This window comes from Triticum aestivum, chromosome 2A, assembly GCF_018294505.1.
Source record: "Triticum aestivum cultivar Chinese Spring chromosome 2A, IWGSC CS RefSeq v2.1, whole genome shotgun sequence".
NCBI classification, from domain to species: domain Eukaryota; kingdom Viridiplantae; phylum Streptophyta; class Magnoliopsida; order Poales; family Poaceae; genus Triticum; species Triticum aestivum.
Window position 1 is genome coordinate 319,205,029 of NC_057797.1, and position 12,946 is coordinate 319,217,974.

The window sequence follows — 12,946 nt, forward strand, 5'->3', positions numbered from 1 at the left end:
ATTCATTTTATTTCGTAATTAGCCCCCTGAAATACATTAATCTCTTGAAGGTTAGTATTGTGGTACACTTCTACCAGAAAAAATTGAAAACTAAAGAAAGAAGTGTTGCCACTTTGTAACTAATGAAACAAATAGATAACAACTTCATAGCAGTACAAGTCTGTCGCTGTTATTTACAGTTAGAAGGTGGTAAAAAATAAAATACACAAGGTCGATTCTTACATCAAGAGGTGGATCTAAATCATGCAGTTTGAGCCAAGGAAGTGGCATCATCCCTCATCAGCGATGCTTGGTTAAGGTCTGGAAGACATGGAAATTGATGGCCTTTAGTATAGACGTTCCTGCTTCTTGATATGCAAGAACACGACATAGAGATGGGGGGCTGAGACTTGGGACATGCACTGCGGCGGCTGCCACTATGAAGTTAATCGAAAGAGACCTCGCCAAAGAGACCGACGGCTATGTCGTTTTACAACACACAACCTCGGACTTGACCGCCTCAAGCATCAGCTCGCGGCGTCCGTGGATGCATCGACTCGCATCCTCTGACTCGACCGCCTCATGTAGCACGGCCACCTCGTCACCTCCCCGCACCTGCGCCATCTCTTCATTAATTCATTGCCACATAAACAAATTTACTGAGTTAGACTCAAAGTTACTACTAAAGTTACTCTCGTTATGGCTAGCCTAAAGAGAGGAGCGGGTTGTGCGGTGATGCCGTTTAGGGCAAATAAAAATGCCTAGAGGAAAACGGTTCATGAAAAACAGGTTAAAAATAGGGAACAATAGATGGGAGGATAAAACTCGGGGAAGGAGGTGTTCATAGGAGTCTAGGTAGGAATGAACGAGATAGGTACTGCTTCATCTCTACTCCTAACTAGAGTAGAACGCCCCTGCGTTGCTACGGGCTCTTTGTATATAACAATAGTTCAACATCAGTTGTGTATAATATATACTTTACTCTCATACTAATTATGTTTATGCATCATTGTTGATCTTTTTTATGTAAAGACCCTCTTTCTCACTCCGTCTCTCATCTCCAACACTCTTCTCTCTCTCCATACATTTCCCTATTGTGTCCTCATCTTCTTCATCCTCTCAAATTCTCTCAATCGGTTTTTTAAGTGTTCGACTATGCACAAAATAAAAATTTTCAGTGTAATATTTTCAAGACTAAGAGCATCTCCAATAGACAGTTCATATGTAAAAATAATCAGCTTTTGAATCTTCTGAGGCAAAAAATATCTCTCCAACGGATGGTCCATATGCAAAAAAAAAGTTACATTTCCGCCTCGACGAGATGTAAAATACAACACCTCGCGGTGCAATTTTACATCTCCGGAGGCAGGAGATGTAAAAACCGCGGCCGCGCACCAATGACTAACCGCCCTTCAGTTCTTTTCCCCCCTTCTTCCTCCAGACCGCCCGTCGCCGCCCCGCCGCAGATCCAGCCGTGTCCCTACCCCCGCCGCCGATTTACCCCACCTGGACCGCTGCCCACCGTCATACTGGTGGATCGGGCCGTCGTCGCACCGCGCCGCACCGGCCCCGTCCGCCTCCGCCCCGCCCCAGACCCACCCGCCTCCGCCCCACTCTGGTCTCCGCCCGCCCCCGCCCGCACAGCTCGCTGCCACTGCCCTCCCTTGCCGGCACTACACGTTGCCGCCCCGCTCTGTCCGCATCCGCCCCACGCCGCACGCCGCTCCCTGCTCCCTGCTCGGCCGCCGCCCCGACCTCTCTCCATCTGCCGTCGCCCCGACTCGCTACGGCCGCCGCTGCAACCCGATGGCGCCGAAGAAGATGCCGAAGGGAAAGTTGGGTTTCTTCGGCGTGAGGGTGAAGCCCTCCAGGAACTTCGGAGTGAAGTTCTCCGACGCTGGGCAGCCTTGGTGGCTCGGCACGTATCCCACCGCCGACGAGGTTGCGCGTGCCTACGACATGGCGGTGTGGCGTGTCGGACGGCCGAAGTCGGACCTCAACTTCCCGCAATCGAGACCTGGGTGGTGGCGGAGTGGCTCGTGCTGCAGGACATCTGGATGGAGGAGATGCCGAAGAAGAAGAAGAAGCAGAAGAAGAAGAAGAAGAAGAAGAAGAAGAAGAAGAAGAAGAAGAAGAAGAAGAAGAAGAGACCGGCGGTTGTCGTCACTCCCGGTGTGAACGACGAGGCAGCGATGACTCGGTTTGCGCGCGAGCATCCCAAGAATGCTCAGGCCAAGTAGGAGTTCTACTGGAAGCGTGATGCCGAGGAGAAGAAGAAGGAGGAGGAGGAGGAGGAGGTGAAGGAGGACAAGGCCGGCCCCTCGACGGTGATCCCCATCCTCCACCATTGTCTGAGGAGGACGAGGCCCGCCCCTCGACGGTGATCCCCATCATCCATCATCGTCGAAGGAGGACGAGGAGTTCTGGGGGCTCTCGGATGACTCCGAAGAGTCGTACTGGATGCTCTCAGACAACGAGTAGTTCCGCTAGTTTAAATTTATGTCATCTATGTTTGAATTTGATGTTTGAACTATGTTGAGATGAAGTAGTAGTTGGTCATTTTCAGAATTTTACATCTTCGTTTTGGACCATCTGTTGGAGTCGCCCTTTTACATCTCCATTTTGGACCATCTGTCGGAGTTAAGTCTTTTTCGAAGATGTAAAAAGCACTTTTTGGTGATGTAAACTTTTACATCACCGGTTTGGATCACCAAAATATACATCATCTATTGGAGATGCTCTAAGCATTATATTTTGCCACCACAACAAAAGGAATTTCATGGAAATTGTTTTGGGTGATTCGCTCTATCCTTAAAAGTTTTCAGGGATCATGAGAAATATTTTGTGGAGCACTACAACACACTCCACATATATGGTGGTGTAATTTTTCATTTTTTGATAAGAAAACGTATAATTTTTTATCTATTTGTGTGAAGCATTGTAAGAAGGATAGTTAGGTTTGTGTGGATGTCATGATACGAACCGGAATATCTGCAAGTTTACAATATTTCATGGCAATGATCTATGTACTCTCTTTATAATTTATTTTGCACTATCATAAACCAAGTCATTACAAACACTACTTGCCTTGGTCCATCAAGTATTCTCTTAGCCCATTGAATAACCTTAGCAAGAAAATTTTTACGCAGAGTGAAGTGCTAATATTTATACATCAAATACATCAAAGCTTTACCAGCCTGTAGATTTTTCTTACATTAAAACCATTAACTCTTCTATGAGGTAGTTATTTCACCACATACATCAAAGCTTTACCAGCTTTTTCAGACGAAGAGTAACTCGCCAGCCGCCCTAGTTGCCGCACACGGAGGCATGCCTTCTCACCGGATCGGGTCGGAGCGGCGTCCCGAGAGAGAAGATGCACACGGTGTCCGCCCCCTCGATCTACCTCTCCCGGCACGACCCATCTCGACGAGATGTGGCCGTGATGGATCTAGCCGCCGTCCCGCTGACTTCCTCGACTCGATCTGGGGCCTCCCCGCTTTAAGAAAATAAGGTGAGTGGAGGACGGCGCCGGTGGGGAAGAGGGCAGCTTTGGGTGGGGGAGAGGGAAAATGGCAGCTATGCACGGACGTTCGAGGGGGGGGGGGGGGGGGAATCCTATGAGACCGGGTCTTATAGGCTATCAGGTGAGACCCATTTCGATGGATGACATGTGGCACTTACGATCTCAAAGCACCTAATCCCACTTTGCCTGTCATTTTTCAATCCCAACTTCTAATCCCAACTCCAATCCTACGTATGCTGGAACAGGTACGTAACACAAGTACACATCGAGCTGGGATTTCCTTGCTCTCGGTCTCGTTCATGGAGGCCACGCCGAATGACACCGTCGCCAGCGGCCGCACGGAACGACGCAGTGGCAACTTCTCGTCTAGGGCCGCACCAAAGGATCTCGTTGCCACCGGCCAGTCCGACTGCTCGTCCGTGGCGTACGCGGGCCACGTTGCCGCAGTGGACTCCATGTTCGTAGCGGCAGCGCGCAAGGATGTCGTTGCAGGCGGCCGGCGACTATGCGTGAAGATGATGCATCAAAATGCTCCTTGCAGCTACACTCGCTCATGTCCACGCCGGCGAACCCCATGACACTCCGTGGTATGTCCGTGAGTCTGTTTAGACTCATTCGATCAGGGTAAGTGTGGTATGCATCTATACATAAGGGTCTCTCTAGGGAATAATTGTATACATAATTATCAGAGTATACATGTGCAAAGTCACGCTGAAGAGGAGAGCAAGCAAATGTACATGGAGCAGTATCTTTTCAGCCTGAATTTTTGTATTGGGTTTCTTGCACCAAATAATTGAAGTGAGGGCTTGTTGCACTAAGCACAGAACAGTGGACACAATGATTTTTTTTACGAGGAAGTGGACACAATGATTTCATACACAAGAGAAGAAGTAAATAAAAATATTCGTAGTAGTTCAGAATACGAGCTGCAATGCAACAATACACTTTGCATATGTTTAAAGGCTGGTAAACAAGGTAGTTGTGTCATATTTTCACTCTGCTTAACTTGCTGATGAGATGTTGATCTAAACATCCCCTCTCTCCTCTCTGGTTTGATTTAAGAGAAATGAGTACGCCAATCTTTCCAGCTAGTTAGATGAAGCCAGGGCAGTTTACAGTGAAATTGTTTTGCCAATTAAGCAATCAGCTGCCCGTGGCCGTCATGTACTAAGAGCGAGAACAAGAGCAAACCATACGAAGGAGTTGGTCCGACCGCCTGTGATGACATCTTGGCGCGGCCGCTATGAACGTGGAGTCCGTTCTGCCAGCACCGTGGTCTGTGGCCGCCCTAGACGAGCAGTCGGACCAGCTGGTGGCGACAAGATCCTTTGGTGCGGCCATGGACGAGAAGTCACCTCTGCGTCGTCCCGCATGCCTGCCTCGCCGGCGGCGACGGTGTCATTCCGCGTGGTCTTCAGGAATGAGACCGAGAGGAAGGAAACCCTAAGTCGATGTGTACTTTTTTTACTTGGGAAACCTATTCGAGCGTAGCACATCGTATGTACGATTGGAATCGGGATTAGCAGTTGGGATTGACAAATGATAGGCAAAGTGGTATTAGGTCCTATGAGATCGTAAGTGCCACATGTCATTCATCGGAATGGGTCTCACCCGATAGCCTCGTTCGCCTGATGAGATTTCTTTATTATGATTTACACATTAATTTTCTTAAAATCGGTTATTTGTTTCCTAATTAATGTGATTGAGCAATTTTTCTTAAAAGCAATTATTTGTTTTTTAATTGGTGTGACTGAGAGATTTAAGGTAATATTAATTAATTTAGATTTGATCTTTAGAGATTGATCATGATTGATTCTACATTACTAAATAATTTGCGCCAGCATGGAAAATTCTGATATTACAGATTTTTTTCATTGTGTGAAGGGTGACGCGAAAATAAACTGGTGAAGTGGGGGAGGGGACAAAAAATCTATAGAAAAAAACCTACGAAAAAACCAGCGAAAGTGGGATGGAACGAAAAAACCCGAAACGGAGACAACCAACTACTACATTGGGAGTAGAGAATTTCTGATTAATGTGATTGAGGGATTTAAAGTAATGTTAATTAATTTAGATTTGATCTTTAGAGATTGATCATGATTGATTCTATGTTACTAAATAATTTGCACCAGCATGGAAAATTCTAATATGTTCAGATTTCTTTCATTGTGTGAGAGGGTGAGGCAAAAATAAACCGATGAAGTGGGGGAGGGGACGAAAATAGAATTACGGAAAAACCAGCGAAAGTGGGATGGGAAGAAAAAACCCGGAACGGAGACTACCAACTACTCCATTAGGAGTAGAGATGTCTCAGTTGGTAGTCTCTGTTTCACAGTTATATTTCGTCCCACCTTTCCTGGGTTTTTTTGTCCTCGCCGGCCTCCCCCGATCCGATCCGATCTGCGGTAAAAAAACGGACAACGATGACTAGTGATTCCCTTTGAACGAACAAAAAATCGGACGATGCCATAGCCTCCCTCGCACGAAAAAAACCCTCCTATGGATCCAACCCTCTCGTGCGACCGCTCTCTTTCCATCTCCTCCCGATGCGGCGCTGCCCCCATCTCTCACTCCGCCATCGCCGCCCCTGCCTCCCTCCCACTCAGCCACCTCCACCGCTCCCACCCTTCTCCCCATTGTCGGATCCGCTTGCATATCATCAAGGTTAGGGGCGAAGGTCCACATCGGCGACGCGCACATCCTCGTCAAGGAAGCGGCTCCCGGATCTGAGGTCGCGCGGCCGAGATGGAAGGTGCTCGAGGTGGCCACCTAATACCAAGCCCCCACCATGTCTAGAATCGCTTCCTCCCCCGTGTTCCATTGAGGAAGGAGGGGGCGGCACAGAGAGGGTCCTCACGCAGCCGTGCGGTCAACCACTACGACGCGGTCGTGAAGTGAGTACCCTCGAACGTCGCACTCCCGGGCCGGAGGGAGTCCAGATCTGGCACCTCATGTAACACCCTCGATGCGACTATATCTCCCACGTGTCGAGGCACGACTTAGAGGCATAATCGCATTGAAGGCATATGTCGCAAGTTAGGCAATCTTCACAACATCCCATGTAATATGATAATAGAAGGGGAGATAACATAGTTGGCTTACAATCGCCACGTCAACCAAGTACATAAATAACATTACATCATCCAAACACTCATGGCCTGACTACGGCGCCAAAATGAAAGATAACCCAATATGCGACACGATCCCGATCACCCCCAACTGGGCACCACTACTGATCATCAGGAAAGGAAATGTAGTAACGTTGAGAGTCTTCGTCGAACTCCCACTTGAGCTCAAGCGCGTCACCTGGAGCGGAAACATCACGCCCTGCATCTGGGGTAATAGTAATCTGTGAGCCACAGGGACTCAGCAATCTCGCACCCTCGCGATCAAGACTATTTAAGCTTATAGGTAAGGCAAGGTAAATATATGTGGAGCTGCAGCAAGCGACTAGCAAAATATGGTGGCTAACTTATTCGCAAAACAGAGCGAGAAGAGGAGGCAAAGCGCGAGTGAGAAACTAGAGGGCAACATGCGCAAACATTACTCCAACACCGTGTCCACTTCCCGGACTCCGCCGAGAAGAGGCCATCACGGTAACACCCTCAGTTGATTCATTTTAGTTAAGTTAAGGTTCAATTTATCTACAACCAGACATTAACAAATTCCCATCTGCCCATAACCGCGGGCACGGCTTTCGAAAGTTCAAATCTCTGCAGGGGAGTCCCAACTTAGCCCATGACAAGATCTCACGGTCAACAAAGGAATAGACCTCCTCCCGAGATGTTCCGATCAGACTCGGTACCTCAGTTCTTCAAGACACTTCGACAGGTTAAAACAAGACCAGCAACACCGCCCGAATGTGCCGACAAATCCCGATAGGAGCTGCACATATCTCGTTCTCAGGGCACACTCAGATAGGTCAAGCTACGAGTAAAACCAACCCTCGAGTTTCCCCGAGGTGGCCCCGCAGGCTGCCTGGTTCGGACCAACACTCAGAGGAGCACTCGCCCGGGGGGGGGGGGGGGGGGTTAAAATAAGATGACCCTCGGGCTCCGGAAACCCAAGGGAAAAAGAGGCTAGGTGGCAAATGGTAAAACCAAGGTTGGGCATTGCTGAAAAAGCTTTAATCAAGGCGAACTATCTAGGGGTTCCCATTATAACCCAACCGCGTAAGGAACGCAAAAATCTGGAAACATAACACCGATATGACGGAAACTAGGGCGGCAAGAGTGGAACAAAACACTAGGCGAGAGGCCGAGCCTTCCACCCTTTACCAAGTATATAGATGCATTAAGATAACATGGCAATATAATGATATCCCAACAAGTAAATAAATGTTCCAATAAGGAACGGCCTCCAAACTTCACCTGCAACTAGCAACGCTATAAGAGGGGGCTGAGCAAAGCGGTAACATAGCCAATCAACGGTTTGCTAGGACATGGAGGGTTAGAGGTTTGACATGGCAATTTGGGAGGCTTTAAAGCAAGTGGTAGGCATCATAGCATTGGCATAGCAAAAGAGCGAGCAAACTAGCAAAGCAAAGATAGTAGTGATTTCGAGGGTATGATCATCTTGCCTGCAAAGTTGTCAGAGTTGACTGGATCCTCAAAAGCAAACTCAACGGGCTCCTCATTAGCGAACTCGTCTCCCGGCTCTACCCAAACAAGACAAACAAGCAACAAGGACACAAATCAACCACGTGCAACTCAAACAACATGATGCAAAGATGGTATGCTATGCGGGATGCGATGCGGGATGCATATACAAGATTTGACAATGAATGCATGAACCTGGCCTCAACTTGGGAATCCAAGTGTGCCACTGGAAAGATGAGATGAAATCACTTGAAAACGATATAAAGAACGCCGGAATCGGAGTTATGGTTTGGAAATGGCAAGCAATTCAAATGTGACACCGGTCTACGATTTACAGCAAGTAGCCATCTAAATGCAACGAAATGAACATGCTACAGCATTCAAACATGGCATAAAAATACATGGCAGGGATGCATTCATGATGCTTAACAAAAGTCTAGCACTGAGCTACGGCCAATTCATCCATTAACAGGTTCAAACAAGCATGGCAAAAATGCATATGGTAAACAGATCTCAGACTTGGTGAAATTAACACTTGTCTGGAATTTCAGATCAGGTAGAGCTCTTCGGAGCAACAAAACTACTTGCTACAGGACCTAAACATGACAAAGTAAAGCATGGAATGGAGCTACTCAAAGAGCTTAACAAAAGTCCCTTAATGACCTTGAGCCAAAAGGGATCAAAAAATACAATTGCAAGCATGTGAACATGGCAAAAACATAATCAGATCACAGACTTAGTGAAAACTGGAGCATGCTGAAACATATCTCAAGAAGGCATGTTTACGAGCTCGATGCACTCACTACGGAGCAATTCATGACAATTTAAGCATAAACCCATCAAGAATACACAAAATGCAAGCTAGACATGGCAAGAACAATAACATAGCATGCACGGATCAACTACAACATCATCGGCAAAATTGCAAACAAGTTGACAATCTGCCCAGATTCACAAAGTAGCAAAAGTAGAGCTCGATTTACTCAATCTAGGGTGCTCCATAATTGCAAACAAAGACATTGATGGATAGAGCACTACAATATTAACAAAACATCCTTACTGATCATCCTCAAAAGAGGCACGGATCACTAGGAAACAAGAACAACATATGGCAATATGAGATAAACAGCTCAAGGACTTAGTGGAATTGCTAAGTCCCTGAAAACAGAATTACCAAATGCCTCACTTGGCAAGCTTGTGCTAGTCACCACACGCATCACAAAAATACATGGGTTGCACCTCTGGAAAGACGACAAAGCCCTTAACCAAACATATGTGGAGATCATGGGCATATCATGCACACAATAATCATGGCAAAAATGACAAATGTCTAAATGGAGTAGCAGATCTGACAATTATCTCAAGTAGCCCTCTTCTAACAGCATTTCGGGCATCAAGATGAACTCAAATGAAAATGATGCAATGGAATGAAATGATGTACTCTCTAAGATGAACATTTTAATATGCTATATGCCAAAAACGGAGTTACGGATGCAAAGTTACGGCACGATGAACAGGAGGACATGGATCTGGGATTTCAAGGACTTAGAAGAAAAACCACCTCGCGGAATTAGGTTTTACTGTAGACGTCCAGATCTGGATCGTGGCGCGCTCTACGAGGATGGCCAGACTCTCGCCGGAGTCGCAAGGAGAGCTCGCCGGAGGGGGGGATCCGGCGACGAGGGGCGCGTCGGAGAGGGGGCCGAGGAGGCGCGGCCGGGCGCGGGACCAGAGGGGGCGGCGAGGGGCACGGGCCCGGGGCGGCGATGGTGGCCGCGGTCGCCGGCGAACTGCGGCAGCAGGGCGGCAAGGCTCCGGCGGGAAGCGGTCGGCGGCGCTCGGGCGGCTGAGGACAGGCGGCGGAGGAGACGAGCCGGGCTCAGGCGGCGCGACTTGGGCCTCGGGGGCCCTCCACGGGCTCTGCGGGCCGGCGAAGTGGGCGCGTGGCTCGGCGAGTCGGCGACTGACACGTGGCGATGGCGGGCGGTGGCGGACACGTCCGGCCCGAATCGGACGTGTCCGGCGGCGAGAGGTGGGAGGAGACTAGGTTAGGGTTGGAAATGACCTGAAATTTCGGGGAGGGACCTATTTATAGAGGTAGGAGGGGCTAGGGAGCTCCAAATGGAGTGTGGTTTTTTGGCCACGCGATCGTGATCGAACGATCTAGATGATGGAGAAAGCTTAGGTGGGTTTTGGGCCAAATTGGAGGGGTGTTGGGCTGCAACACACACGAGGCCTTTTCGGTCCCTCGGTTAACCGTTGGAGTATCAAACGAAGTCCAAATGATACGAAACTTGACAGGCGGTCTATCGGTAGTAAACCAAGGCCACTTAGCAAGTCTCGGTCTAATCCGGAAATGTTTAAACCCCACACACGAAAGAAAGGTAGAAATGACCACCGGAGGAGAACGAAGCGTCGGAATGCAAAACGGATAACGGGGAAAATGCTCGAATGCATGGGATGAACATGTTATGCAAATGCAATGCACATGATGACATGATATGAGATGCATGACAACGACCACAACACACGGAGAAAAAAACCCGAACCCGAGAAAATAAAATAACTTAACGCCGGAAACGGCAAGAGTTGAAGTACAAATTGGAAAACTTACATCCTGGGTGTTACACCTCACTAGGATCGCCGCGGCACGATGAGCGCACATGCCTTGAGTCTCGATGGCAGCGCATACGTGTTCGTGGCCCGCGCGTCGTACGCATGGATTGTGTCCGCGCTGGAGGGTGCGCACGAGGAGATGAGATGATATCAGTTTGGCACAATATAATCCTCAGTTCAGACTTCGAGCTCCAGCTTGACTGGAAAATGGGACGCAAGAAACGGCCTCATTAGCATCCCGGCACGGCGGTGGTTTCCCTGCCTCATTAGCATCAAGCATGGGGTACGGTGTTCCATTTACGTATTCATATTTCAGTGTAATTAGCATCCGTGTTCATAATTCTTATTTCTCCATTTACAAATAGTTTTAGGGAATAACTAAATACTACTAATTTTGAAACAAATAAAATTATTTGAACTAAGACCAAGTGTAGCTTGATTCTCTTTTTAGTTTCTAACAGAACAAGGAATTGGTTTTCTATCTAAAAGCCGAATAATCAGACTTATAGAACCATCCACAACATAGAAATAATAACCATACATTTATAACCTGGGGAAAATAACCATTCATTTAGTTTTGTACTTCTATCACTTTACTCGCTCACAATTTATTTTAGCCGTAAACAAGTTTTCTAGGTTTCTAACTGAGCTGGCATGGTGCTTCTTTATATAATGTTTTCTACTTATAAAGAAGGGGATTGCTTAGGTCCTTTCAGTCGTTGTCGGGGATATACCCCGCGGTGTAACCCGGCCAAACTTGGCGACTCACTAATGACCCGCCCTGAGTTGGCGACTCACGAAGTGACCCACCCGGATCTCTCCACTCACTGATGACCTAGCTGAGCCTGGTCACTTATTGATAACCCGGCAGGCGGGTCAGAGGAGCAACAAGACCCGGTGGCCCAGAAGGCAGCTCATGGGAAGGCCGACTTATGTTCTTGTGGGCCGACTTAAGATGAAAGCATAAGGAATATTCTCCTACAAAGGAAGCAAGACTAGGACTCTACTTGTAATAGAGTAATCCTAATCCTACTAGGACTAGTCATGTAACCCGTCCCTTCAACTTATATAAGGAGGGGCAGGGCACCCCAAGAGGGACAGGTTTTCACAAGTTAGGTTTAGATAGACAAGTCTATAGCTCTTGAGATAGAGCACCCTTGTAACCATGATCATCATCAGCAATATCAATGCAGCAGGATGTAGGCTTTTACCTCCACCGTGAGGGGCCGAACCTGGGTAAAACCTCGCGTCTCTCGATTCCGAATAACCCCTTCAATCTACTACATAGATGCGTTGGCCTCACGACTAAGTCCGGACACTAAGGACATCTGCCGTGACAATTCCATGATAGTTGGCGCCCACCGTGGGGCATGCGCATGGTGGTGTTGAGTTCTTGGATGGATTTCTCTCTCGCAATTATTCCGATAAAGAAGAGCTTGTTTGAAAGGATCTACCTCGGAAGTTAGGGTTTTGTTGTAGGCACCGCCGCACACGTCTGTGGCGATTCATCCAAGGACGAATCGATATCTGCTACGGTCGAGACCGTCATTTTCTCCGGAAACCTATTTCGCCAGCGCTGATACAGGGAGGCATGAGCCGCAAGTTGTTCTTCGACGAGATCAAGACCAAATTATTTCCGGCCATGTACGTCTACCTGGAAATCCATTGCTGTCAATTCCGAGGTTGGAGGACCGGTGAGTGTCCGCTGCAGCATAAAAAAGGAAAAAGGGGGAAGACCATGACCCAGAAAAGAATGTGGACATGGGTACGGTTTCGGCCCTATCTAGAGTCGCCCACTCCTCTTCTTCCTACGGCAGCTCGGTCACAAGCCGGCCTCGCCGGCCGCCGCTGTCCGCCTTCGACACCTCCGTCTCCGCCCACCTTAGCAGTAGCGAGGCTGAGCCGCCGCCTGCCGGGACCCGCCTGTACTGCCGCCTCCCTCTCCTTGGCCCTTCCTGCGCTCCGCCGCGGCTGGCTCCGCGTCGCCGCTGCTCCGGGCCAGGTTCTGCCTCGCACGCACTGCACTGCATCACAATTCATCGCGTCCGTGTCATTTCAGCCGACTTGGCGCGTTTTGCTCCGCTTGTTAGCAACCCCATCGCCACCGGGCTGGCGTGTACCTCAGCACTGCCTGCTAGCTCGCGCGCACACCCTCTTCACTAGCATCTCCGCTGGAGAATCGCCCCGCACTTTGAGCCGCCAAGGCTACTGTTTCAAGCTGCGATGC